The sequence below is a fragment of the Tupaia chinensis genome, unplaced genomic scaffold, assembly GCF_000334495.1.
Source record: "Tupaia chinensis unplaced genomic scaffold, TupChi_1.0 Scaffold000382_1, whole genome shotgun sequence".
Taxonomy (NCBI): Eukaryota; Metazoa; Chordata; class Mammalia; order Scandentia; family Tupaiidae; genus Tupaia; species Tupaia belangeri.
Window position 1 is genome coordinate 3,363,218 of NW_006159884.1, and position 27,568 is coordinate 3,390,785.

The 27,568-nt window shown below is 36.6% G+C and overlaps 1 pseudogene; it reads right to left on the reverse strand.

Annotated features, from left to right (window-relative positions):
- Positions 1-11,249: 11,249 nt before the first annotated feature.
- Positions 11,250-12,429, reverse strand: LOC102473417 (SWI/SNF-related matrix-associated actin-dependent regulator of chromatin subfamily E member 1 pseudogene; annotated as a pseudogene).
- Positions 12,430-27,568: the final 15,139 nt, after the last annotated feature.

Consider the following 27,568-nt stretch of genomic DNA (forward strand, 5'->3'; position numbering starts at 1 on the left):
ATATATATATATATATATATATATAGGCTGACACTATTGCTGCAGTCTCAGAGAGATGTCCTTTGACCAACTTACATATGTATGCTAGTATCATGTTGAAACATGAATGTTTTATTGACTTTCACTTTCCATGTAGATAGTTGTTTTAGCAAGTGCTAATACATGAAGTAAACTCAGAAAATAAAGTTTAGTCTCAAATTTTTGAAAAAAAAAAAGAATTTTAGTTAGTTGTCAGGATGTGGGGAAGAATTATAACTTCAGAATGACCTCCAGTTCTTAAATTTCATCTTTCAGCAATTAGACCTCACAACCAGGCTGCCCTTTTCTGATCAAGAAACAAAAATTTATGCCTTTGTAGCATCAAAAATTCCTTGGTTATAATCAAGAGGAACATAAAGGTGAACATTTTCATTAGTGCATGTCATGAACATTGTAGAGAAAAGAATTATAACCCACCCTGGTACAATTCATCTTCCCTGAGGAGTAGTTAAAGGAAAAAAAAGTCTTAATTTTTCAGTATTCTACTCTTTGAAATAGTTTTAAAGTTGCATAGGGAAAGTTCTCAAGGAAAAGCAAAGGTTGCTTGATCTTGGCTAGAGCCATGTAGAAAACTGTAAGTTAAAGACTAATGACTCTATGTCAGGAACAATGTATTCAATTCTAAAATCAGGGATATTGATTGAAATTCTAGAGATAGAAGCAAGTTTTTATCCTGTGGAAAGAGAGTTAATACATTTTTCCATATATTTAATTAATCATAGTCATTACAGGACAAAGAATTAAAGACCATGCATCATTTGTCTGGGCCTATTGAACAATTTATAATTGCATTAAGTTTTCTGTGAGAATTCAGATATTTTACTTTCAGATCACAGAGAAGGAATTTTGTTGCTTAAGACTAAATATTAAAAGTTGTTTGAAAAGAATCAATTGTTGGCTGAACAATAATAGATTAATATTCTATTAAAGACCACAGAATTAACTTCCAGACTAACAGACTTATTTATAGAAAACCAAGTTGCTGTTGTTCTTTATTCAAAGAAATACATTTTACAAACATCAACTCCTAAACAACTGTACTGTAGAAAATTCTGATTTTCTTAACTTTTTGGAGGAAGTTAATATAACTTGATGCTATATAAGGAACGGCATCCCAGATTACTATTTGTTTATGCATGCTGATAGGACACATACACACACATGCACACACACAGACGCATACACACTACGGTTAAAAAAATTGTTTCCATTGTACATGAATACTATTTAAAAGTTTAATAATGATCAGTTCTTGAGCCCAACATTATAGGTCCAGCTGTGGTAGTGCTCATTGGCTGACACTGCTACTTGGCAGCCTGAGGTTACATGGAAAAGCTTGGGTTCAATTCCCTGTCTACCCTAAAAAGCATGATACCAGTCACCTATAGTCCCAGCTACTTGGGAGGCTGAAGCAAAAGGATCATGAAACAGTAAAGCATTGTCTTAAACAATACATATTTATCTGTTATATATTACATATGTCTAGAAAATATTGCTGATTAAACTTGTGTTAGAAATGTTACACATTTTGCATTATGTAATTTAATCTTTATAATCACATGACGGGTCTTATATGGTAAGTATCATCTTCCTTGCTTTACAGTTGTAAAAACTGAACTCGAGATCACACAGGTGGAATTTGACAGTATTGCTAGTTGTACCCAGTTTTGTTTAGTTTCCAGTCTCTGGTAGATTACGTATCTGGCTTCAAATCCTTATACCTCCCTGATTCCACTCTGAGTGCAGTGCCCTCTGACAAGTATTTGTGACCTGATTTTACTGGCGGAACTTACTTTAACCACTGGACTTTTAGTAAGCATGATGCAAGAAAGGTTTGAATTGACTTTGCATCATGGGATGTGGGACAATGTGTATAGTTCTTCTGTCATTACCCTAAGAAGAACATAGCTCGGGACCAGCAGTTAGCATAATGGCTATGTCACTGGACTCCCACATAGTCGGTCACGGTTCGAGTCCCAGACCCAGTGACTTAAACTCATGCTGGGCGCGTGTGCGTGCGTACCCAAGATCCTGAGAGGAGAATGGAGGAGAAGGGATTGCAGCGTGGTCATCTCCCTCAGGGGGTGATTTCTTGCTTTCTGTCTCTTTGTCTCTCTCTCTCTGTCTGGCAAGCATATGCGCCCTATAGCAGAAACCTCTCCAAAAAAAAAAAAAAAAAAAGAAGAACATCCCTCAGCTAGTGTACTGGTTCTTGGAAGATGAGAAATGTGGAACAGAGGCTCCCTAGAGAAGCCACCCAAAGAAAACCAGTAAGCAGCAGAACTCCTTCCAGCCAGCAGAATGCTGATGAGTAAGTATGTTCAGCTCAACCCAGCCAAGTTCGGCCTAGACCAACTGTGTTTGAGGTGTTGACAGGGAGATGGACTGAAAGGATATATAGTGTTTATTTTCAGCCATGGGGTGGTTTGTGATGGTGCAATTGATAATGAACACAAAACTGTGAAATATTTCCCCTGAGTTTGCAGATGACAAAATGAAACACAATGCCTGATAACAGAAACTTAACAGAGGTGTTGAAGTATCTTTGCTGTCCATGGGTAAGGAAAGTTCAACACTAATGTTAATAGGGAGAATAGGCAGGAATGGCTGGGTTTAGGTGATTTATCAATTTTTGAAAATAGTTCCTGGTGACCTTTCACTGTCTAGAGAAAAATATGAAACCCAGAAAAAAAAAAAAAAACAGGAAAAGGAGCCATTATTCAGTAGTATGCTCCAGTGTGCATGTGCATGTGTGTGTATGTGTGTTTGGGTGTATGGAGATCTTCGGAAAATTCACGGAAAATATGTATGATGGGAAAAATATATGAATTTAAAATTTGTTTTGCATAAAATGTAACATAATTTTGTTACATTTTTCCACAAACTTTTTGAAATTCCCTCATTCAGCAATAGGAGAATGTACCTGAACCATTCCTATATCCTTTCTATAAGCACCAGTGGAAGAGGTACAATTATAGACCATACTGACTTTAGTAATTAAAGTAAACACAGAGACTTTGGATGTTTCAATGGCAATTGGCAAGCTATAGCCCACAGGCCAAATTCAGCCTGTGGTTTGTTTATATAAAAAAAGTTTTACTGGAACTCAGCCATAGCTATTCATGACGTATTATTTCTCTCTAATAACAAAAATGAGTTGCTGTGAGAGTCCTTACTACTCACAAAACTTAACACGTTTTCTTTTTTTTTATAATTAGTTTATTTAGTTTTTTAAATTTATTCATTCATTTATTTTAATTTTCCAGAGAGAGAGAGACAGTGAAAAAGCAAGCTGCCAGGTCCAGGACTTGACCCGTGGTCAGCCATATAGGAGTGTCTAGCACCTTAACCACCATGCTATCGGCTGGTCCCCACTTAACATGTTTTCTATCTGGGTCAATTTAGAAAATGTTGGCTGATCCAAGTGTTGGCTGATCCATGCTCTAATTGCTATAAGATGGCATGGCTGAAAGATGTTAGACCAGAAGAGGAAAGTACCCAAACCATGTCAGGAGAGAACACTTGTGGATGTGGTTGTGGTTGTAGTTATAGTTACAGCGATGGTGGTTAACAAATGGGAAAGGAAACATGACCTCTGAGGATTCTCATTGGGCTCTATTGTGAGATTTGAAGTGGGGCTTCTGTCATTTATATGTTGCAGAGAATAATTTAATGACTTACCTGCTTTAGTAAATTTTATTCTGATGTAGCATATGTACAATATTAATGTAATCTGAAAGATTTTAGTTAACTTCTAGGTAGATATTAGAGTGAAGAGAAATGAGATACTCTTGAGAGGTAGCCAAGCCTAGGTATATTTTTTATAAACTATCTCATTTTCCAGCAATTCTATCACTAGGCATATATCCAAAGTAAAGGAAATCAGTATATTGTAGACATGTCAGCACCAGTGTTTACTGAAGCACTATTCACAGTCACCAAATATGGAAACAGCCTAAGCGTGCAGCAACAGACAACCAGATAAAGGAAATATGATATATATTTACAATGGAAAACTACATAGCCATTAAAAATGATTAAATCCAGTCATGAGGTTAAATGGGTGAGACTAGATGATATTATGTTAAGTGAAAGAAACCAGATGTAGGAAGGGAAATACCACATGTGCTCCCTCATTTCTGAAAACTGGAGGGAAAAAAATGACCTCATAAAAATAGAGATGTAGGGGGACAAGCAGGTGGCATGGTGGTTAAGATGCTGGACAGTCCCACATGGCCAACCATGGTTTGAGTCCTGGATCTGGTATTTTGCTTTCTCACTTTCCCTCTTTCTCTCTCTTTGTCTGTGTCCCCCTCTGGTCAAGTTAAAAATCAAAATGAATGAATAAATAAAATTAAATAAATAATTATATTTTAAAAAGAGAAAAAACAAGAGAGGGAGAGATGTGGCATGACTACTGGAAGCTAGGAAGACTGTGAGGGGCAAGGAGCAATAGAGGGGTGTTAATTAACAAAAACAAAATCACAGATAGATAGAAGGAACAATATCTAGTGTTATAAAGTATGAGGGGGAGACTGGTTCACAATAGTTTGCGACCGGGTCAGCTGGTGGCTTAGTAATTAAGGTGACTGTATCCCACATGGCCTAAGTGCAGTTCAAGGTCCAGACCCAATGGATTGAGAAACACGTCAGGCACATGTGCATGTATGCCCAAAATCCCAAAGGAAGGAGAGGTAGAGGAGAAAGGATTGTGGTGTGATCATTCCCATGGGTATTACTTTCTTGATTTCTCTGATTCTTTCTTCCTGCACAAGTGCACACACTCTCAAGAAAATTAAAACAAAACTATTTACTGTAAATAATGGTTAAGATAACGGATATACTACAATAATACTTGATTGAATTGTATACATTGTACTCATGTAGTGAAATATTGCATTGCGACAATTGTCTTGTTAATAAAAAAATAATAATTAGAAAAAAAACTCATGTGTGTGTGTATGTATGTTTGTGTGTGTGTATTTGTGTTTTGCCAGAGGGTGTATGTATATGCATCATAAAAAGAGAGTGAGAAGGAAAAAGGAAAGATCATACTCCAATGGATTCTGATTACATCTCAATGCTTTTTCCTCCATCTCTCCATCTCACCAGGATCCCTAGCATGGGCACAAGTGCCAGTGTGTTTTGTCAGCCCCTGGGCTAAAATTCGAACCATGGTTGATCATTTGGGTTACAATTCCCTCTGCCGTGATTAACCTCTGTGCTACAAGGTCAGCCCTGTGTGTGTATATTTTAAAAGCATTTCTCAGATGTTTTTCCCAATAATACATAGATTTGCATCTACCTTAAAATGTGTGCGTTTCTACAAGGCATATGCTGACTGACCATATTTAGGGGCACCCTGAGTTGTTTATTTGTTTTGTGAATACTCTACCCTAACAGATCCTGTTGGAGCAAATTAATACCATACTGCCCTCCACTTCAAAGTTCCTGAGTTCTTACTGTTCAAATTACAGTGGTGGCTGATTTCCCCCCTTCCATTTGCTGGTTCTTTGTCTGTTTCACACTCCTCCTGGCTGTGTAATCACTCATTCTCCCTCATTTATCACAGCCCTTCCCGGTCCTGGCTACACTATCTCCCCATTTTTGTCATGGTGCACTGGTACATTACAAATACAATTAAACCTCTTACGATACCGCAGCTTTTGGCCAACACATCCCAGCTTCAAGGTTGAAAGATTCCTGATATTACCTCTGATATCAGTTCTTTCCCATTTATCGGCAGTGTCCGGACTAATGCAGTAGTGTTGCATTAATTAAAGGAAGCATCTAGTAATACTGCTGTTTTTGCCAGTCTGACACAGAATCAGGAGTCTGATGCCTGCTCATGTTTTAAGAACCATTTATCACCCATGTCATCCCAAAGCAGCCAGCTGTCTGAGCCAAGCCTCATTTGCATTTCATCAACCACAAGCTCTCTTTTCCCCATCTTACTCTAAAGTCTTTGTATAGCAGCTTTAATTTTTTTAAGCACATTTTTCAAAGAAGGAGCTTAGCTAAAATTAGTATGCTACGTAGAAAGATGATTTGAATACCAGACACAAGTCTCCATAATGACTGTGGGCAAAATAAGTAACAGAGATTCTGCCTTCGATTTGTTCTTTCTCTGGGTCAGATGGTAGGGAGGTGGGGAGAACTATAAGCTTTAACCCATACCCCAACATTGCTGCGTGAATTTCACAGATCGTTCATCCTCAACAATAAAGATTCTATTTCAATTTCTGATTATGAAAACAATTTGTTACAGTAACAAGTGAAATGGATTTGAATCAATTTCATCATTCATTTAGCACTTGGTCCACCGTGCTCCCTGCTCTTTCCAATCCCACATTTTATATCCTTCCCTCCCCACCAAAGCTTTCATAGGCCTATGCTGACAACGGCTCAAATTTCCAAAGCCAGAGGAAAATCAGCTTATGACAATGTGCAGTGTAATATATTTTGAAAATGTTAAGCTCATAACTTCATCATTTTTAAATCTGTGCAATTAATACCCATATTTCTCTAGATGTATTTATCATGTTTGTTTATTTTATCCATATCTTAATGTGACCTGAGAAAATTCAGTTTTTTCTTTCCAAAATAGAAGTACTAAATCCTATTTCCTGCAGGAAAATGGTTGTGTGTGTGCAAGTGTGTGTGTTACGGAGAGGTTGGGTGTGGGGAGGAAGAAGAGATTCCGTTCACTCCTTACGCCATGAACTTGTCCACCCTCAGGGTTTTGCCTAAACCAAATCCTGGGAGACCATTTTTAGGAGCAATTATACTCTTTTATGTTCTTGCTTCTTAACCCAGATGGTCAGCAACAGTGGACACCTGTCTCCCACTGAGACCATTTGATAAAGGTCATTTAGCAGGCTTTCCTGATAATACTATTTAGTCACTGTGGGGTTGGTTTCAGATTCCATTCAATGACCTAGAAACTTGAAAGCTCTGTATCCATAACTAATCCCTGGAGAGTTCTAGTCCTCAATAGGTAATTATTTCAACAGGTTTCGCTGTGAAGGAAAGTGGTCTTTTGGAATTCCTATTAAATGGAAAGGAAAATAAGAATTTTGAATGTACTAAATTAACTAAGATTTTTTTTGTATCTGAAGCATATTTTTAAATTAATATAGTATAAATTTTGATCAGTCCTTATCACTTAGTGAAAATATACTCTCTAATAAGCTGTTAAAATAAGTTTAAAAACGATTACTGGAATAAGTATTTATGATTTGTTGGAACATATTTGATAATTCTTCTAATCCATTCGCAAATGCCCTGCATTTTTAGAACAGCAAAATGCATTTCAATAAGAAAAGTTATATTTTAAATTCCTCTTTTATAAAGAATTATTTTATTTAACTTTATTTATTGATTGATTTATTTTTAATTTGACCAGAGAGGGACAGAGCAAGAAAGTGAGAAAGCAAGCAGCCAGGTCTGGGACTCAAACCGTGGTCTGCCATGTGGGAGTCCAGCAACCCCAACCACCATGCCACCTGCCGTGGCCCCTCTAAAATCCCTTTTTATTCAACCAAGGTACTATAAATTATTTTTCACTGACTTGAAAATGCTATGTTGATGCTTCTGCACTCACATTCATTCTTCAAACAGTGTATTAGAATTTGTAGCTTGTGTGTTGCTATATATTCACAAAAATTCATGAAAGAGACATTTGTATTTTACATTTTTTCATATCTTGTTCTAATACCTTTATTTTCTGCCTATTTCCCTTCAGATTTATGAATTAAGATCTTAATGCTTGAAGCTGCAACTTCTTCCCTCGGCTTTCGTACTTGTAAATCTCTTTGTATGTTACAACTCTCTCTGTCATGTCCAACCTTATTAAAATACGTTCATATTCGTGTTGATAGATTGTTTATAATATCTTTGCAAACACTTTTCCTTTGATTACTTTACTTTGCTTTTGTATTTTTTTCCACAATCCTTAGGCTCTCACGGATTTAAGAAGATAAAGGATTCTGATGTTGAGAAGAATGCATTTGATAAAACCAACCAATATAATTTTGAGTACATTATGGCCCTCTTTAGAAAAACTATAATGAAATTATAATGGGATATCTGTTGGTGGTAGGATAAATTGTCTTATATGGAAGGATTTTTTTCACCCATGTGGAGTGTATACTCACTGGAGAGAGATATTGAAAGTAAAAACACACCCCTGAAGGATGGCCATGATGCAATCCTTTATCCTCCACTCTCCTCTTGGTATTTAGGCACATGATTTTCAAGCTGCTAGGTCTAGGGCTGGAACAACACTTGTCCATGTGGGAGTCTGGTGCCTTAACCACTATGCCACTTGCTGCCCCTATGGAACCACCTTTTAAATTTTTCATTGTAGAATAGCTAAAGATTTCCAGAAAAGTGGTGGGTGTAACCAGAGTGTTCCCATGTATATTACACCAGTTTCCTCTCTGAATGACTTCCTATATCAACATGGTGCCCCTGTATCAATATCAATATTGTTACATTATATTAACCAAAGTTCATACATTGTTCAGATTTTTAAAGTTTTTTCTAACTGACATAGGGCCACTTGAGAGGATAAAAATTATATAGTATTATTCTACGGAATGGTCACCAACCAAAAAGGATGTGAGGGGGCATAGTGAGAGGCCTTTATGTCTTAGATATGTTTTGGAAGTGCAGTTATAAAGCATGATGTTTTCCAAAATGTATTAGCTATGTGATCCTTTTCAAGTTACTTTGTTACTCTTAGCCTTAATCCATTTATGTAAAAAGTGGGCAAAACACATTCAATGAGTGTTACATGTCACAGACAAAATTCCTAGTTCAAAGTATGGAACTTAGTACATTTCCAAAATGTTTGCTATTTTTCACTATTATTACTAAATTTGAAGTGTGAGGAACAAGCAGTCAGAGAGTATTCAGAATTACTCAAAGAATGTTTGTATTGCTTTAGAGTGGTCTGCATGTTCACCGAGCTGTTACTCACTCAATTGACAGGTAGAGTTTTTCCTAGGGGGTACCTGATCTAATGAACGGCCCACCCAGTGTCCAGCAGTGAAAACTAAATTAGAGGGAAGAAATGCTATTCCAACTAGTTTGACTATAATTGTGGCCTAATTCTTCATTTTTAGTGAAAATAATATTGTTGTTTCGACCTTTAAACATTTGTTTTACTATTTCCACAACAGCTGAGGATTAATGTATAATAAAATGGGGAAATGAGTCTCTTTTTTCCCAGTGGATACTTTGTAGATGCAGCTACTTTTCCATGTGCACAGAGGGAAATATGTTTCAGGCATTCCAAAATCTAACATGAATGAAAAAGTCTTTACATTTCCTATTGTGCTCATTGTACCACAAAGGCTTACACAAAAGATTTGTTTTATTTCACTTATTAAACATTTTGTTTTTGAGTAAAAAGAATAAAAAGAAATAAAAACAAGGGTTTTGAAAGATTGAGTTTGACAATGATATTAAATTGAAAGATGCAAATGATGATTCATTTGAAGCCATCAAAAATTGAAGAACATCTAAGTTCTAACAATGAACCAAAAAGATTATTGTGTGTTGAGGGGAGGAGTTAGAACTCTATGGATTGTACATTTGAAATAAATACTTATAAATTTAAAAACCAATATGCACTCTACCCTAGGATAAATGCTACTGAATGCATAAAGATACCTATTTGAGCATAGCTCTGTTTTCTCATTTATAACAATGGGTGACAGAAGCGTTGAGTTTACATGAAACAGTGGGCTAGTAAGAACATTCCTGGTAAAAGCAAAAGATAAGCCATTATTTTTAAGCACAATCAAATGTAGTCAAACATTGGACAGGCTTGTTCATATTTCAATTATGTAACTATACATTTGCAAGTATGAAAGAAAAATTTATAGCTTTGAAATTTCTGTAGTTAAAAAAAAACTCAGTTGGTATTACAAGTCTGAATTTCTCTAGACTAAGTTCTTTTGAAACAGATGACTTCGGATAAGTGTTCTGTTACTTTTTAGTTTTTTGCTCTTTTTTTTTTGATAACATGGAATAAACCTTTGGTAAATAGGAATGTACAACCTTGATTAAGCTATGAAATGAAACCCACTCTCTTCTTACATATATCACCTTTTTTCTGTCTTTCCTCAGAACAGATTCTTTCATAAATCAAAACAAATCTCCCATCAACTTCCCATCAGAATATCATGTATTCAGTTAATGTCTACAAAGCTCAAACACAAAACATTAAATTACCACTACTACTAAAACTGTTGTGTTATTACTCATCAGAAAAGATTCCAGGAGAGCAGTGAGCACTACCTAAAGACCTAATTATTAGTTGTAGTGCATTATATAAGTTAGAATTTTATCGAATTTATGGGCCAGTCAGTGGTGGTGAATAAGGAACCTGGAGCTCACATGGCCAACTGTTCGTGTTGCAGACTGAAAAACACACAAGGGACATCTGTGCATGCATGCCCCAAATCCAAGAGGAGAAATAAAGGAGAAAGGATTGTGGTGTGGTCATGCTCCCTGGAGGGTGCTTTCTCATGCTTCCCTTCTCTTTCTCGCTCTATCTCTTCAGTGAGTGCATGTACCCTACATCAAATTTTTTTTCTCAAATGTATAAATTAATTGCTATTTTGTTAATAATAACTAAAAAGTTGTACTATATGTAAGTTTGAACTATAACTCTATTTGGGAAAGCAAAAAGATAAAATTATAGCGATGATTACATAGTGACCATTCCTTTGCATGTCCCAGTTTCAAAACACTTAGCTATTCATCATTTTATCTGTGTACGGCATGCCTGAGTGGTTATGACTTGAGATGTCATATGGAGAAAAGATCCATTCTATTCCCCCTTTACCATTAGCTTACATGTTGTTAAGTTAAAGTCTATTCCCCCTTTACCATTAGCTTACATGTTCTTAACTTAAAGAAAAAAAAAAAACTTTTTTATTTACAAAAGTATTTAGATGGGCCAGTAGGTAATTTGGTGGTTAAGGTGCTAGACGCCCACATGGCTGACCATGGTTCAAGTTCCAGACTCAGCGACTTGAAAATCACTCTGGGTGGGTGTGCCTACATGCCCAAAATCCTGAGAGGAGGATGGAAGAGAAGGGATTGCAGTGTGATCATCCCCGTTGGAAGCTGATTTCTCACTTTCACTCTTTATGTCTTTCTCCAGTGAATGCACACACCTGAAGGGAAGAGAAAAGTCATCGAACATATAAAAGAAAGCACTTGTATCTACTCTTTTTCTCCTCTTCTGGTATGGGATATATCCTCCATTGTTGCACTGTTGCTCTCCTAGCCAGAGTTCCCTCCCCTGCCAGGCTGGCGACCCCCTCCTGTCCACTCTCCTTGTCCCTAGGAGCAGACATGCCTTCTTCACTGTTCTGTTGGCTCTCTGTCATCTCTTCAAGATGTGTCTCCTCTATTTCCATTGAAAAGATGTTATCATCTTTCTTTTTCTCTGCTTTGTTTGCCAGTTCTCTTCCTCAGGACTGATGCAGCTCTGACTACACTAGCTCTGCCGCCTTCTCCCTTTCCTCCTTATTTTTGTGGAACTCTTCCTCTGTGCAAACTCAGCAGCCGTTTCTCCAACCCATTTCTATGTCCAGACCACACTACCTTTTAAGTTTGTTGTTAAATGAATTTGTACTTTTAAGAAATTTCTTTTCCTGGTGGTGTTTCTCTGTTGGAAGAAGTTCAGCCTCTAGTTTTCACTGATGAATCATGAAGTACTAGACCTGTCTTTTGAGGACCTGCATTCTAGCTGCTGTGACAACTGACCAACCCTCTGGCACCACACTCTCTCTACAGATCCACTGATGAGATAGTGGCTCTTCTGGAGTAGGCAGTAGATGGGTGACTCATGGAAAAGCCATCCTCATTATCTTCCGGATCTTCGGTAAGAAGATGCTCACATAAGGCTGGATGCTCACATAGGTTCTTTCTCCATGGGAGACTGACTCTGTCAACTTTCTTTCTCTAAAGCAGGTTCTGCAGGATTTTTTGCATTTTCATTAACAAGGTAGGGGAAGGACTGTGATAGCCCTTCATAGCTTCATTTTACACTATCTTTTCTGCTTTATATTTGTTTAAACATTCTTGTTTCTCTTCATCAGTGAAATCTCGCCACATGCCAGCAATAATCTTACCAATCTCTAGCAATTTCAGGCCGGGTCAGAAGTCTTTACTTGGTTCCAGAACTTTCTGCTCTACCTCACTCACCTAGGGCATGAGTGGCTTATATGGTGGCTTTGGGGGTTCTGGAATTGTAACACCAAAGGACACCATGACTGGGCTCCTGGTGCCCTGGTTTCCTCACAGCCTATAGATGTAGGCGAGATGACTGCATGGATTGAATCCCACAAACTCTGGTATGCTGGGCATTTGCATTGCAGACGTTGGGACAAGAGGTAGGCATAGGTAGTCTTTTCAACATTTTGGAAGATTAAGTTCTCAGTTCTTCAAGCATAAATCTGAGACATCTCAGGAAGAAAAAGTGCCCACAGATCTGGCTTCACTTCCGTTTCGTGTTTTTAACTTTTTTTTCTTTCTTCTTCCACTGCTTAAAAATTCTAATTCTGAGCCCCCACTGCGTGCAATGTATGCTAGTTCAGCCTGAGGCCACATGGAAAGCTCAAGTTCCCTTCCTGCCCACTCTAAATGGTGGATGCAGTGGTATACATCGGCCCGAAGTCCCTGCTACTGGAAAGGCTGAGGCAAGAGGATTAGACATAGTGAGACTCCAACTGAAAAACAAATGTAAATGAACAAAAAAAGCCCCAGCGCTATTTAAAATTGAACACTAAAAAGTTCTTAAAAGCTCACGTTTTACTGTATTATAAAGGAAATTTAAACTCACAAATGCAAAAATCTATTTTATTCCTCAGATTATTCATCCTGATAAGAATAAAATCATTCAGAACTTGCATGGAGATATTTAAGTAACAATAAGATACTAAACAAAAAGGGAAAAGTTAAATGTATTTTTATTTATTATATAATTATTGTCAATAGACTGAAAACATCTAATTTACAGTTCCCGAATTAAATCTGAATTTTTCTTAAAGAATAGTAAGGAGTGGTGAGGATAAGGAAGAGGGTGTTTTTAAAGACACACGATTTAGAGAAGCTTGATTTAAAAGTTCCTTGGGTATCAAATAGCTATTAAACATAATTTTTATGATTTTAATGTAAGTGAATCTGAACTAGCATATGGATTATGTTTCTTTTAAGTTGCATATGGATTTAAATGTAGGGGAGAAAGATCACTTGGAAATATGTTTTTGGTTTGGAAAAACTTCCAAATGTTTGAAAAGTAGTTTTCAAATCGACCTTAGCCATATGCATCCAGGTTTTCCCATGCTCACTGTTGAAGGATGAAAAGGACTAGAAGTGGAGAAAACTGGACGGAGATGCGATACATATGCTGTGGACTTAGAAACCATTTGACCCTCCGGGCATTGCTTAAAATAGAAATTTGGTCCTTATGGCAACCTGACCAAAGGAATCTAACATTTTTATTCTTAGCAATTTAAAATCACGGATAATATGAATCTGTCATAAAATGATCCTTTGGTCATTTCCAGAAAAGAAAAAATGCAAAAAGAAAAAATGTATATAATATTGCTATTTAATATTGTTCCAAGTTTGGTTACTATTCATGGAAAGCAATGTTCCAAAGGAATGAACATTTAGATTACTGATGACATGAAGTAAAATGGTCAATGTTTTATGCATAAATTGATAATAACTGATTATTTTTGCATATAGCTTCCAGATAAAATGAAGATTCTCTCATAGCATCTAAAATCTACATATGTGAGTATGCACTCTTTTTTTAAAAAAAAAGGAAATGACATTAAATTCTATCAAAGTTATTTTTATTTTTTTTAAGAATTACTTCATTTAACTTTATTTATTTATTCATGTTAATTTGAACTAAAAGGGACAGTGTGTATGTGTGTGTGAGAGAGAGAGTGAGAGGTAAAGTGAGAAAGCAGGCTGCCAGGTCTGGGACTTGAACCGTCGTTGGCCATGTGAGTGTCCTGTTCTCCTAACCACCACACCACCTGCTGACCCCAACAAACAATTACTTTTAAATAAGAAGTTACATTCTTAATTATATTTTTTAAAATAGGAAGCTATATTTGGGCAATTAGTTACAAGCAGTTTTCCCAAATAATGGACAAATTTTTTGTTGTTGTCTCAGAAAAATTTGAGTATATAGATGCAAAGCAATTCAGATGTTTATATAATCAAAATACATATGGTGTAAATAATTCCCAAACACTGAATAATATCCAATGATGTTTCGTACATCCATTTGGTACTTTACTAAAAATAGTTATAGTAAGCTTTGAATTAGACTCAGAAATCAACACATTATTTTCCTACATTTTTAGTTTTTGTTGGTTTCTTTATTATCACAACCTAGGCTACAAAAGAGTTGAGCATGACTAAATGCATTTGGTTATTTGACTAATTCTTTTTAGCAATTTTTTTTGTCATTTTAATCATGTAGAATTTTTAGAGAGCAGCAAATATAGATCCTTTAACAATACCTATATGTGTATTTGAGAAATAAAGGGTTATTATGTTTTAATCACCAACATCAAATATACCATTAGGAAACTCTGGTGACCAAGGTAATATTTCAGACTAAGAACAAGAATTCTATAAGGTAATATATTATTTTACAGCATCACTTAATGTGACGTTTTTTATACTTATATTTTTACCCTTTTTGGCCCTTTCTCTTGAGATAATATGAACAGAAGATTCTTTTCAGATCTTATTTTAATTTAACGTACCATCTCCCGAGGGAAAACTCACACATAAATTTCATGTAATATATTAAGGACACACAAACAAATACACAAAACCAAAATACAGGTAAGTGTTTGGGAGGATAAGAAATCAGATGTAGTGTAAGTTAAAATATATACTGCTCAGCTACCTCCAAATCATGCTTTTAGATAAACTGACCTTGGATAGAAACATGATCAAGTGACATATCCCCTTTATCTTTTTCTAAAGCAATTCATAAATCTATCTTTGGAAGAGAGGCAGGTAGGAAAATATGCTGACTATAGTAGATTTCTTCAGGGGCTGAGAGGAGGAGGTTTGAACTGAATGAAAGTATAACTTCTCTAAAAGACATCTTGACTTCTGTCGCTTCTCTTTAAACTGCTTAATTTATTTATCCCACAATAGATGTTGAGCATCCATTATGTACCAGATAATGTTCTAGGAAAGTGGATATATGAATGAACAAAACAGATCCCATCTCTGCCCCAACGTCCCTTTTCCATTCCTTGTTTTCTGGCACAGGCTCTCATTACCTTGTTATGGGCTTCTCAGGTCTAATAAATATTTTTAGTGTGGCCTTCTCTAGCTGAATGAAAGCACCAATATCACCTTCATTACCCTAAAGCACCATTCTCCACTTAAAAAAAGTTTATTTTACATTGATATCTAAAAATGTTTTAAATTCTTCGATTATTGTATTTTAAGCCCCTTTCTGTTACCAATGTAATCACTTTACCTTAACTCTCTTTTACCATATCCACTTTTTATAATTCCACATTTTTCCAGCTGCACTGTGCCATTCTGAGTGTCACGAACACAGGACTCATATTTGTCACTTTTTTTATTATACAGAGTTCTTCAAATAGTTCATGGAAAGTGTATGTTATGAAAAAAAGTCTATGTATGGACTTCAAATTTTCACCAAAATAAATTCACTTCACGCTTCAATTTATTTTTTTACAATCTTTTGAAGACCCTTTATGTACAATAATCTTTGTACAGTTCTAGTCCTATTATATACATGCTTGGTCTCTTGTCTATCAATCTTACAATAATATATCACTGCAAAACTGAGTGCTTAAAACAAAAACAATACTTTACTTTGATAAAAGAAAAAATCCGCATCGTGAATGATAGGAATTGATAGAGTTAGCTCATCTCTACTCCACATGGCATCAGCTGGTGCAACTTGACTACACAGACAGATACATGTCTAAGATGACTGACTCACATGGCCGGCAAGTGGGTGCTGGAGCTTACCAGGAGGTGTTCATTGATTCTTCTCCACACGGCCTGTTCCACGTGTTGCTTGTGTTTTCTTATAGTGTGGAAGCTGGATTTCAAGAGTAAGTATTCCAAGAGACAGGGAGTAGAAACTACCAATCCCTTAAGTCATAGGCCAGCAACTAGCACACCATAATTCTGCTCTACACTATCAGTCAAATCAAAGGTCTACTAATCAAAGTAGAGAGTCTGTATACTGTATATTAGGGAAAAGAGTATTGAAGATTTTGTAACCCTTTTTAATCTGTCAAGGGATTCTTAACAATCATTGAGTGAATAATTATTTAATATATTTAAATATGTCTTGCCCTTTATATATTCTTTTGACTCTACTCTATTTTTACTTCAAGGGATGTCTTTGTATCTGTCTTGATCCTTCAAGAAATGCCTTTCTATCAACTCTGCATGCCAGTGTCCTGTATATTACCAATATGAAACTGGATATATGCACCAATTTCTTTCTTTTCTTTTCTTTCCTTTCCTTTTTGTATTTAATTTCAGGAATCACAACTCACTTTTCTAAATAATTGAGTATATACTTGCCTCTTCCATTAGCCTTGCTTTTTACTATAGGTATGCCTTCATCATTGGAAAAGTAAAGCTTCTTCAAATGGAATACAGAGGAAAAGAGTGAGTCTGTACATTACTGCCTTCAGTTTTGGGAGCAGCTGAAAATAAAACTTCTCCCATCTTTTTAAAAGAGGTCACTTCATCAGGAAACTTCTGAATATTCTTTGGGTTTAAAAAGTAAATGTCTAGTTATTTTATAAACTCTTAGGTAAGAATATCCTTTAAAAAACTAATGATTTGGGATCAGCAGTTAGCGTAATGGCTATGTCACTGGACTCCCAAGTAGTCGACAGAGGTTCGAGTCCCGGAGCTGGTGGCTTAAACTCATGCTGGGTGCATGTGCGTGCGTGCCCAAGATCCTGAGAGGAGAATGGAGGAGAAGGGATTGCAGCATAGCCTTCCCCCCTGGGGGGTGATTTCTCGCTTTCTATCTCTCTGTCTTTCTCTCTCTGTCTGGTGAGCACACGTGCCCTATAGCGAAAACCTCTCAAAAAATAATAATAATAATGATGATTTGAAATATTTTCAGCCCAAATCTTAATGTTTCCTAATTCTTGTAAAGTAGAGCTAAAAATTAAGTCTTTGAAGAATATCTCCTGCTTTCTTTCCCTCTGTTGCTGTAATATTAAAACATAAATGTCTCAGGGCCAGCAGGTAGCAGAGTGGTTACGGTACTGGATTCTCACAAGACAGACTGCGGTTTTGAGTCACGAACTTGGCAGCTTGACAGTCAAACTGGGCATATGTGTGTATGCACAAAATCCTGAGAGAAGAATGAAGAAGAAGGGATTGTGGGGTGGCCATCCCCCTGAGGAGGGTGATTTCTCACTTTCCCTCTCTCTGTCTCTCTCTATTCTTCTCTGATGAGTGCCTGTGCCCTGTTGGGATTTTTTTTTTTCCTCTGTGGAATAGACTACCCCATGCCATGAAGTAATGGGCCATTCTAGAACAGTTGATCAATCCCATTTTTCTCAGGTGAAAGAAGATTCATCACATGGTAAATGACCAAGGTGGCTCTTTAACCTGTAAGTCAGCAAATTCCAAGAGGTACCTGGCACAACTGACTATTTATAGGTAGTGATTTCCCTTGCTGTCATTACATAAGTTACTGGAATGAGAATCTAAATCTTGTGAGAGGAGCTAGAGTTATGCAATGGAAATTCTATTAGATTATGATAAGCACTGTGATAGGGACCAAAGAGCAACACAGAAGCAACGTTTTTCTTCTTATCTTAAATTTAAATGAGTTGCTTTAATTGTATGTTTGAGATGGGAGTCTCACTGAAATAAGATATCTTATTTGTAGGCAAAATACATCACAAAAAATAATAAAAATACTAACATTAAGCCCTTTCAATTCTATGTACCATCTATCTACCTATGTCTATATATCAATCTATCACTTATCTATGTCTGCATTTATCTTAAAAAAATAGAGAAAGACCAAGTAACACTGTTATTCATTTCTTAAAATCTGCTGACTTAGTGGAGACATTGCAACAAATGGTCTATGAAATGAGAGCTCTTACACAAGCCAGTGAGCTTTACAGGCACTGACATTGATACGCCACTCTGCAATTCCACACTTTACTCTATGTGGATTCTGTTTTTCTTACTAAAAAGAAAAATATAATTATACTTTTTTCTATTTTAAAATTTTTTAGCTCATTCTAGAAGAAAGCATGTACTGCCTCAAATTCATTGATCTGGGATTGACTATTGTCCCCGACCTTCCCCTAGATATTTAGATGCAATATTTAAAAACACACAGACGCAAGCATAACAAAAAAAAACCCATAAAGTAATTGGTTAATTGCAGGTGAAATTGGCCACTCACCTCTTTACTGAAAGAGCAAATGACTAATTGCATGTGTGAATGGTCTGAGAGAACAAATTGTTACCCATTTGTGGAGTAACACACATTCAGTTGTCATGCAGAGAAAAATAACCAGGGTAGAGTGGGTTTAAATATACGTATATATTACATTAAGTATGTGTGTGTGTGTGTGTGTGTGTGTGTGTGTGTGTGTGTGTGTATGAAATCTCCATATATATATATATTCCCTGTATCTATCCACTGAGAGGCAGTGAAAGCAACAATGCAAAGGAAATGATGGAAATGATGACAGGGTCAGGGACGAGAGCAGAGGAGATGAGTCTGGCCTACACTGTGATATCAGGAAGCAGTGATGTATTCATTTGAAAAGATCAAAACCATGCAGAAGTCAACTTAAAGGGTTCCCTCTGGAGAAATAAAGACATACTGAATATCAGAATAAATAATGCCAGTGATAGATTATATTTCAATGAATACATTAAGAAATCGCATAGTCATAATGACAAATTAAGTAAGTGAGCAATTGAAACTTTGATGAGGAATGTAAATGTTAGAGAGTTTATAGTAACCTTCATCCCAGATTCTTATCAAACACAGAGAAAAATGTATAACATTACTGTGAAGAAGCTGCCCAATGGCAGCTTTAACTAAGTGACAAGGTTTATCATGACTAATGAGGAAAACTCAAAATTACATAACACTTGATATTTCTACCAAAGATGCATAACTAGATTCTAATTATATATATACACACACACACACATATGAAATTATATGAAACATACTAAAGGTAAAGTCTGAGCAAAATGAAGGAAGGAAAGAAATAAGGATGAGATACAGAGAGCAAGAAATTGAAAAACAAGGAAAAGAAAGAAAAGGCCAAGAATGGAAGAACAAATATTTAGATAATAGACCAAAAAGAAGGAAAATATTAGATAATAGACCAAAAAGAAGGAAAAAAGCTAGGGCAGAAATAAGGACACTGATTCTCTAAAGGGTCAGATGGTAAATATCTCAGGCTGGTGGACCAAATGAGAGCTCTATAGAACTACAGAATTCTGCATTTGTAGTGTGAAAGCTGCCACAACAAACATATAAAGGAAAACTTCATTCGTTCATAACCAGTAAAACTTTATTCATAGGGGCCAGTGGTGGCATGGTTGTTAAGGCATTGGACTCCCACATGGTTGACTGTGGTTTTAGTCCTAAACCTGTTGACTTGAAAATGTCCTGCACATGTGTCTGCATGCCCAAAATCCCAAAAGAAAAATGGAGTAGAAGTGATTGTAGTGTGGCCATTCCCCTTGGGCAGTGATTTCTCACTTTCCCTCTCTCAGTCTCTGCCACCCTATGACAAAAACAAACAAATAAATCCACTTCATTTATAACCATTAAAGTTTAAATGTATTTTATAAAACATGTCACAAACTGTTTTTCTTCTTTCCTCTTTCTTTAGCTTTTTAAAAATAATTTTTACATATAGGTTAGGGGCTCTACACAAACAGGCCATAGTGTGCCAATCCCTGATCTAGACACAGAACCAAGTCATATGAGCCAATATGGTGCAGTGGGAGGCGGGAAGCCATCAGAGCAAGTGTCCTCGTTTGGCAACCTATCAGTTCTTTGCCTTTCAGCAAGATTCTACCTCTTAGGGTTTCACTCTTATCCGTGGAAGTGATTAAGGCAGAATAGATGAACCCCAAATTATGTTCTCGTAGTAGCTTTTGTGATGTTTCTGTTCATTGTTTCTGTTATATTATTGAGTTGTTGGAAAGTCATGACTTTCTTTTTTCTATGCAAAAATCTGTCATAACTTTTCTGACAACCCAATATTTACAAAAATCTTTTCATTCCTAGGTTGAAGCAGCTACTCCTTCAGGTCCTTTAGGACATTTCTATGATTTCAGTGATAAATTCCTGCAAAATTCCAGAAATCATCACTCTCAAGTGCCATGAAGTATGTCCACTATGACCAGGCAAAATATCAGTAGTGTGTTTCTAGGTGAGAGTCACTCCTAAGGAGTGTGTGAAAATTCTCACCCATAGAAGTTTATGTCATTCATTCCAGTTTAACAGTTCTTTGTGAGGCCAGGTGCACTGAGGTTGGGCTTTGTAATGAACAAGTACTTCTTGTTGAAACAGATCTCACTGCACTGCTTCAGGGCAATAAGGATACAGCTTCTGACTTGCTATTTAACTATTTTTTTCAAGATGATTTCGAATTTATATATTTAGCAAGGAATTATTCCAAGATATTTCTCTCCTCTCATTCAAGGTATAACATCTGTAAGGTCTAATATAATTTTTATTGTTAGGTCTATAAGATATATGACATTTTCTGGCAGCAAACCAAAAAATATTAAACTGACTTAGGTTGTGTTTCTAAAAATGGCCACAAAAATCTGTCCCCTTCCATTCTCATGTGAAGCTTTGGAATCCATTGCGTGATCAGAAAAGTCATGATGTATTTTTCTATTTTTCTATGCAAAACATGTCATGACTTTTTAGACAACCCAGTCCCTGTCCTTGAATATGAGCTGGTTGGTAACAGGCTTTGACCAAGAGAATGCAGTGAATTTGACACTGTGTAACTCATTTTTGTTAAGAGATGTTTTTGCTATCGGGTGTGTGTTCTTGCCAGAGAGACAGAAAGAGTCAAAGAGAAAGAGAAATCTCCTTCTGAGGGGATGGCCATGTCACAATCCCTTCTCTTCCAGTCTCCTCTCAGGATTTTGGGCATGCTTGAATTTTAAGCCACTGAGTCCAGGACTTGAACTGCAGTTGACTATGTGGGAGTCCAGCAACATAACCATTTCACCATCTGCTGCTCCAGGACACTGTGTAACTCTTGACACTGAGTCTTACCTGCAGCTTCCAATTCCCCTTTCTTGCAGTTCTCAGCTATTCTACTAAAGGGATGATATGGAAGAAGAGAGAGGGAGATGCTGAACCAGGCTCAGTTATTCCAGCCATTTAAGCTGAGATGCCATAGTGAATGAATTCTACTCACCAGCTAGCTCAGTACCCCCAACTTTACCTGATATCCAGTTGATAATTCAGCTGAATGTAGGCAAATAAAACACCACAGAAACAGAGGCAATGTCCAGTCAAGCACAAAGAGTTCCTGAATTCCTAAACCACTCTTAAAACAAAGCAATTCTGGTCTTAACTCACTAATGGTTCAGGTAGTTTGTTGAGCAAGAACAAACTTGACACTAACTAAATTTCATAATGATCAATTACAATACGCCTACTCCTTAGGTGTTTTGTGCAGTTACTATCAACTAGTTGCTCTATTGGTAAACCCTGTTGAAATCGGTAACAGTCACTGTTTGACTTCTTTATTTTAAACATTCACTGTTCTTTAGATAATCTTTCTTACTGGCTAGTATAATCATTTCAAAGTGGAATAAAATTGTTGGGGCTAGCAGGTGGCATAGTGGTTACGGTGCTGGACTCCCACATGACAGACTGTGGTTTGAGTTCCAGACCTCATGGCTTGAAAATCACACTGGGCACATGTGCATATGTGCCCAAGATCCTGGGAGGAGAATGCAGGAGAAAGGATTGTGGCGTGGCCATCATCACTTTACCTCTCACTGTCTGTCTCACTCTCTCTCCAGTGAATGTACACACACGAAGGTAAAAACCTCTAAAATAATCACTAATGAAGCACATCTGTAAAATTTTAAATTATCTACAATAAATTAAACATTAATAAATTCTGGCTTATAATTATTAGAATTAGCCATTTGAACATAATGCCAATAAAATGCAATTATCTTGTTCTATGGATGTTCTCTTTTCTAAACGAATAAATTTTTTAAATAATTGGTAAATCAGGGAAATGTGTAAATGTATTTAGTTCATATGCTATTAAAATTAAAATAACTTTTCTTAATATAGGCCAAAGCTCTATATAAAGCTATTTATAATAGCATGATTCAGCTTTTTATTTTAATCACAACTTATTTAAACATTTAATGTTCTTGATGCTCCCTCTTTAAGACACAAACATGAGAGTAACTACTTAAATGGTGACACAAATTCATGTTAATAAATTAGTACATTCTTAAAAGAACTCCCAATTTTACTGCTAAAAATCACACCATCAGATGCAGCATTGTGTAGTGTAAAAGGCACACTGATCGGTGCCTGCATTCAAACCCATTTCTGTGACCTTTTTGTATTCTTATCTTCCCTGGACCAGCAGACAATCCTGCCTTTCACTAACCTTTGGCTCACTCCACCACCAGCCATAAACTGGTGCTCCTTCATCATCCAGGAGCTGCTTTAATTAGCATCACCTTTGGTATGTTCCATTGGAACAACCCCATCTATAGCACACACCTGCTTTGGTGCCTGCAGGTAGAATAAGACTCTGTCTCAGGGCTCTGGGGAGTCCATCTGCAAGCCCTAAAGCAATAACTAAATACTGATCATCTTCAACAAAGGAGGCTGCTAATCCTGGTAATTGTGCCTCCTTTATGTCTGAGCAAAATGACAAAATAAGAACCTGAACAGATTTACGATACGTGGCCCAACACATACAATGTTTTCTCCATTTCAAAGTGAAAGATATCTGTCTTTATCCACAAATTAAATAAAAAATTTTCTACCCTTTCAAGATGAGATATATTTATTTTTATATTTTGACTTGTTCTTAACTTTCTTTCTTAAGCCACAATATCGGCAAATATTTTCATCTTTTTTTTGTCACAGTATGTTTTTAAGCACAAATTTTCTTAAAATTTTAATGGTAGAAAGCATTTTATGTGTCAGGTGGAAAAACTTGACACACATTGAAAATTAAAAAGAAATGATAGCAGTGAATCATAAAAAAAATAATGAATGTGTTTTACTGAACGATGAAAGAAACGTAAGTAGTTAAACCAAAGGAATTTTAAAAGGCTTAATTTGTGTTCTTCTCATGAACTCACACTTTTCTTTTACATACCTTTTTTCTTTGCCAAGAATTTAGCTGTGTCTCTTAATGGGTATATTTTGTCGAAGCTAAGTTCTTTTAATGTCAAGCTATTATTTCTCCTACATACAGAGGAGAGAGGGTGCCAAGATTTCTAACAAGTAGGTACACATTCTTCAAACAGAAAGGCACTAAAAAAGGCATTGTGTTGGTAGATTGATGTGTTGAAAGATATGCAACTCAATTCTGAATATATTAGACTGCAGACTGCTTTTGAGGGGAAAAGAAAGCCTATAGATTAACATTCATTCTAAAAACAAAAAGTCTTCAATTTCCTTGCTCAATTTGTAATATGCAGCATATATTTTTACCTACGATAACTTGATTGCTAAGGTAGAGCAGAAAAGTTATCTTAATTCTCGTAGGCTTTATTAAACACACTTGTTCTGTTATCCTCTATTCTGCATATGTATAGACACACACACACACATATATACACAAACACATATATGATTCATAAGACAGAAAGAAGGAGAAGCAAGTACTCTCAATGGTGTCTCATGCCACAGTCCTTCCCCAGCCTTTTCAGGCAGGAACATGAGCAATGCATGCACATGGCATGTACAGGTTGATTCGAGAACAAAATTCCAATCTTTCATATTACCTTCATCATTGCAGAGGGGTGTACTACACTGTGTCCGTGCAGAAGGTCTTCTCTCTCTTTTTTTTTTTTTTTCATTTTTAAAACTTTCTTATACTTTCTTTGTTTTGCTTAGAGGACTTATGTGATTGCTGGATAGAGACAGAGAGAATGAAAGACCAAAATCATCCCCCATGGGAAATTATCACACCACAATCTCTCCTCTGTTTCTCCTTTTAAGATTTTGAGTACATGTCCTCATGGACTTGACACGTTTTTCAAGCTGCCACCAGGTCCAGGACTTAAAACACGTAGTAGGACATGTAGCATTCAGCCATCTAACCACCATGCCACCAGGTGAACCTATTTTTTTTTTTTTAATTTCTCCCATAAGCAAGAGAGACAGAAATCACACCACTAAAGGTCTTAATGCTGCAATACATCACTGGCCTTCAGCCACCCGCAGATTCTGGACAAGCCTGTACCCGTGTATTTGGGAAGGTTTCCAGATTTGAACTGGTAACATTACTACATGATAGTGCCTTGTGCTGTGTTGTGTTTTATTACTGCACTACCATCTGGCTCCTTTATAAATTTTTAAGGAGAAAGTTAAGAAAAGTGAGAAATACAATTTTAGCATTAAATTACCTCCTTTTGCAGTAAGAACAACTCATGCATCTCAGAAAAGAACCATCATAATTTAATCCTTATTTAGTTTTGATTTCCCGTTCCATGGTCAGAACATAAGAACCATATGCTCCTGGGACCAGCGGCTGGTGTGATGGTTACATGGTTGGACTCTCGCATAGTCAACGACATTTTGAGGCCAGGATCTGGTGGCTTAAACCTCATGCCAGGCACATGTGCGTGCATGCCCAAAATTCCAAGAGGAGGCTAGGGAAGAAGGGATTGTGACATGCCATCCCCCTAAGAGGGGTTGATTTTTTCCTTTCTGTCTCTCTGTCTCTCTCTCTGTTCCTCCAGTGGGTGCATATACCCTATAGCAAAAATCTCTCTCTCAAAAATAAAAAATTATACTCTCTTTATCTTACAAGTGAGAAACTGAGGCCCTAAAAGTTATTTGCCTGAGTTTGTGCTATTACTTATGATACACCCTAGTTCCCTAGTTCTCAGCCCAATGCTCTTTTCACAACAATATCCTACTTCCCTTCACTAGCTTTGAGTATTGACATTTTAAGTGAAAATGAGTATTTTAATAGCTACCAGTTCAGGGGACTGGTTCCATGGAGGAACAGGAAGTGCTGGGTATAGGGAGCCAGATCCCACATGGTCTAATGAGGTTCAAGTTCGGCCCTGACAGCTTGAGGAACATGCTTGGCGCATGTGTGTGCATGCCCCAAATCTTGACAGGATGGAGAACTAGAGAAAGGGGATTGTGGCATAGCCATACCACACTGGAAGTTTTTTCTCTTTCTCTCTGGCAGGTGTGTATGCCCTCTGGCAAATAAAATGAAAAAAATAAAAGTGGCTACCAGTCCAAATTAAAACTCGAAACTGCTGATACTTTTACAATTTGTAATGGGATACATCTCTCATGGAAAGTGGTCAGGAACATATCAAGACTTCTAGATATCAAAACTTGGCTGATGTATTCATAATTCAGGGCATTAACAAGTTTCTTCAACGTGTCATTTTAGTGACCAATGGTCATCAACCTACTTAGAAGTTTGTCAGGTAAAGAGACAACTTAGACATGGTTCCAACAGGAAAGAGAGGAAAGCAAATACATAATAGAAATTTGCACAAGTCATAGCACCGTGTTGTAGCAAAATACTGACAATAGTGATTATAATATAATACCAACCATTTACATTGCTGGACTACCACATGGCCGACCATAGTTCGAGTTCTGAACTCGGTGGCTTGAAAATCACTCCAGGCACGTGTATGAGTATGCCCAAGATCCCGGGAGAAGGGATTGTGGCATAACCATCCCCCCCCAGGGAGTGATTTCTCACTTTTCTTCTTATTGTGTCTGTCTGTCTGTCTCTCTTTCTCTGGGAGTGCATGCATCCTAAGGCAAAAACCTCTAAAAATAAAAAAATTAAAAAATATGTATGTATTTTATATTATATATTATATTTAAATATATAAATGAATATATAAATATGTATAATATAAAATATATGAAATATATAAATATATATAAAATATCAATCAGTAATTCTTAATTAGACTTAAAAATATTAAGGTAGTATTTTTTTCTTTCTTCCTTTTTTACTTTTTTGTAAAATTTTTATTTTATTTTTTATTTATTCGTTTGTTTTATTTTAATTTGACCAGAGAGAGATACATAGAGCAGAGCAGGGGGGGAGAGAGAGAGAAAGTGAGAAAACAAGCCACCGTGGTCAGCCATGTGGGAGTGTTCAGCACCTTAACCACCATGCCACCTGCTGGTCCCCTTTTTTTTTTTTTTAGGATTTTGCAATAGGGTATGTGTGCTTGCCGGAGACAGAGAGAGAGGGGATTACCACACTGTGGTGATCTCTTCTCTATTCTCCTCTTGGTATTTTGGGCATGCACTCATATGTAATCAGTGTGAGTTTCAAGACTCTACATCTGGGACTTGAACCATGATCTGCCATGTAAGAATCCAGCACCTTAACCACCATGCCACCTGCTGGCCCCTAAGGTAGCATTTTTCCGAATGCTTTATAAACTGTGTGTTTCTAAAGCTATGTACACATTTTAAGTAAAGAAAAAAGTTTCTGATTCCAATATACTTCAGAAAAACCTGCATACAATATCTGTTCTTGATATTTACAATGCATATGGCCATTTAAAAGTTTCTGCAAAGTTATACAGTGCAGCTGTCCATTTAACTTTGGTTCACCAACTGTTTTCCAAATTTACTTGACTGCAGAGCCCCATTTTCAAATGATAGCATTTTATAAAACACAATGGAGGTATTTATTTAGTGTGTAGCTTATGTTCTAAGAAGCTGAAGCAGAGTTCTATTGTCTATTCACAAGAAAAATTGTGGTTTCAAATCTGTCTTTTTTTAAAATAATTATTTTATTATTTAACTTTGTTTATTTATTTTTAATTTGACCAAAGAGTGCTGGGAGCCGTACCCCAGCCGGGGTGGGTGCACAGGAAGGCGACGCGGGGGAACAGGAATCAGACTAAGACCTCATGCCCTTTAGCACGTTCTTAGCCGGCTACAGCCAGAGTAAACTCCGGACTGCAGCCCTGAAGGCCAGAAGTCATGTGTATTTATTATGGAAGGAGTTTTACAGGGGTAGGATGGGTGAGGGGAAATAAGTGAAGGATTTTACTCCAAAAGGTAAGGCATTCAAAGTATAGGAACAATAATCATAAAACATGACGTCCATTTTGTTTAGGTATAAACAGTCATAATTTTTAGAACGAGGAAGTCCATTTTTTGGGTGCATCTTCTTCTTAGATCTTGATTACCAGGGAGGGTCTTCAGATGAGA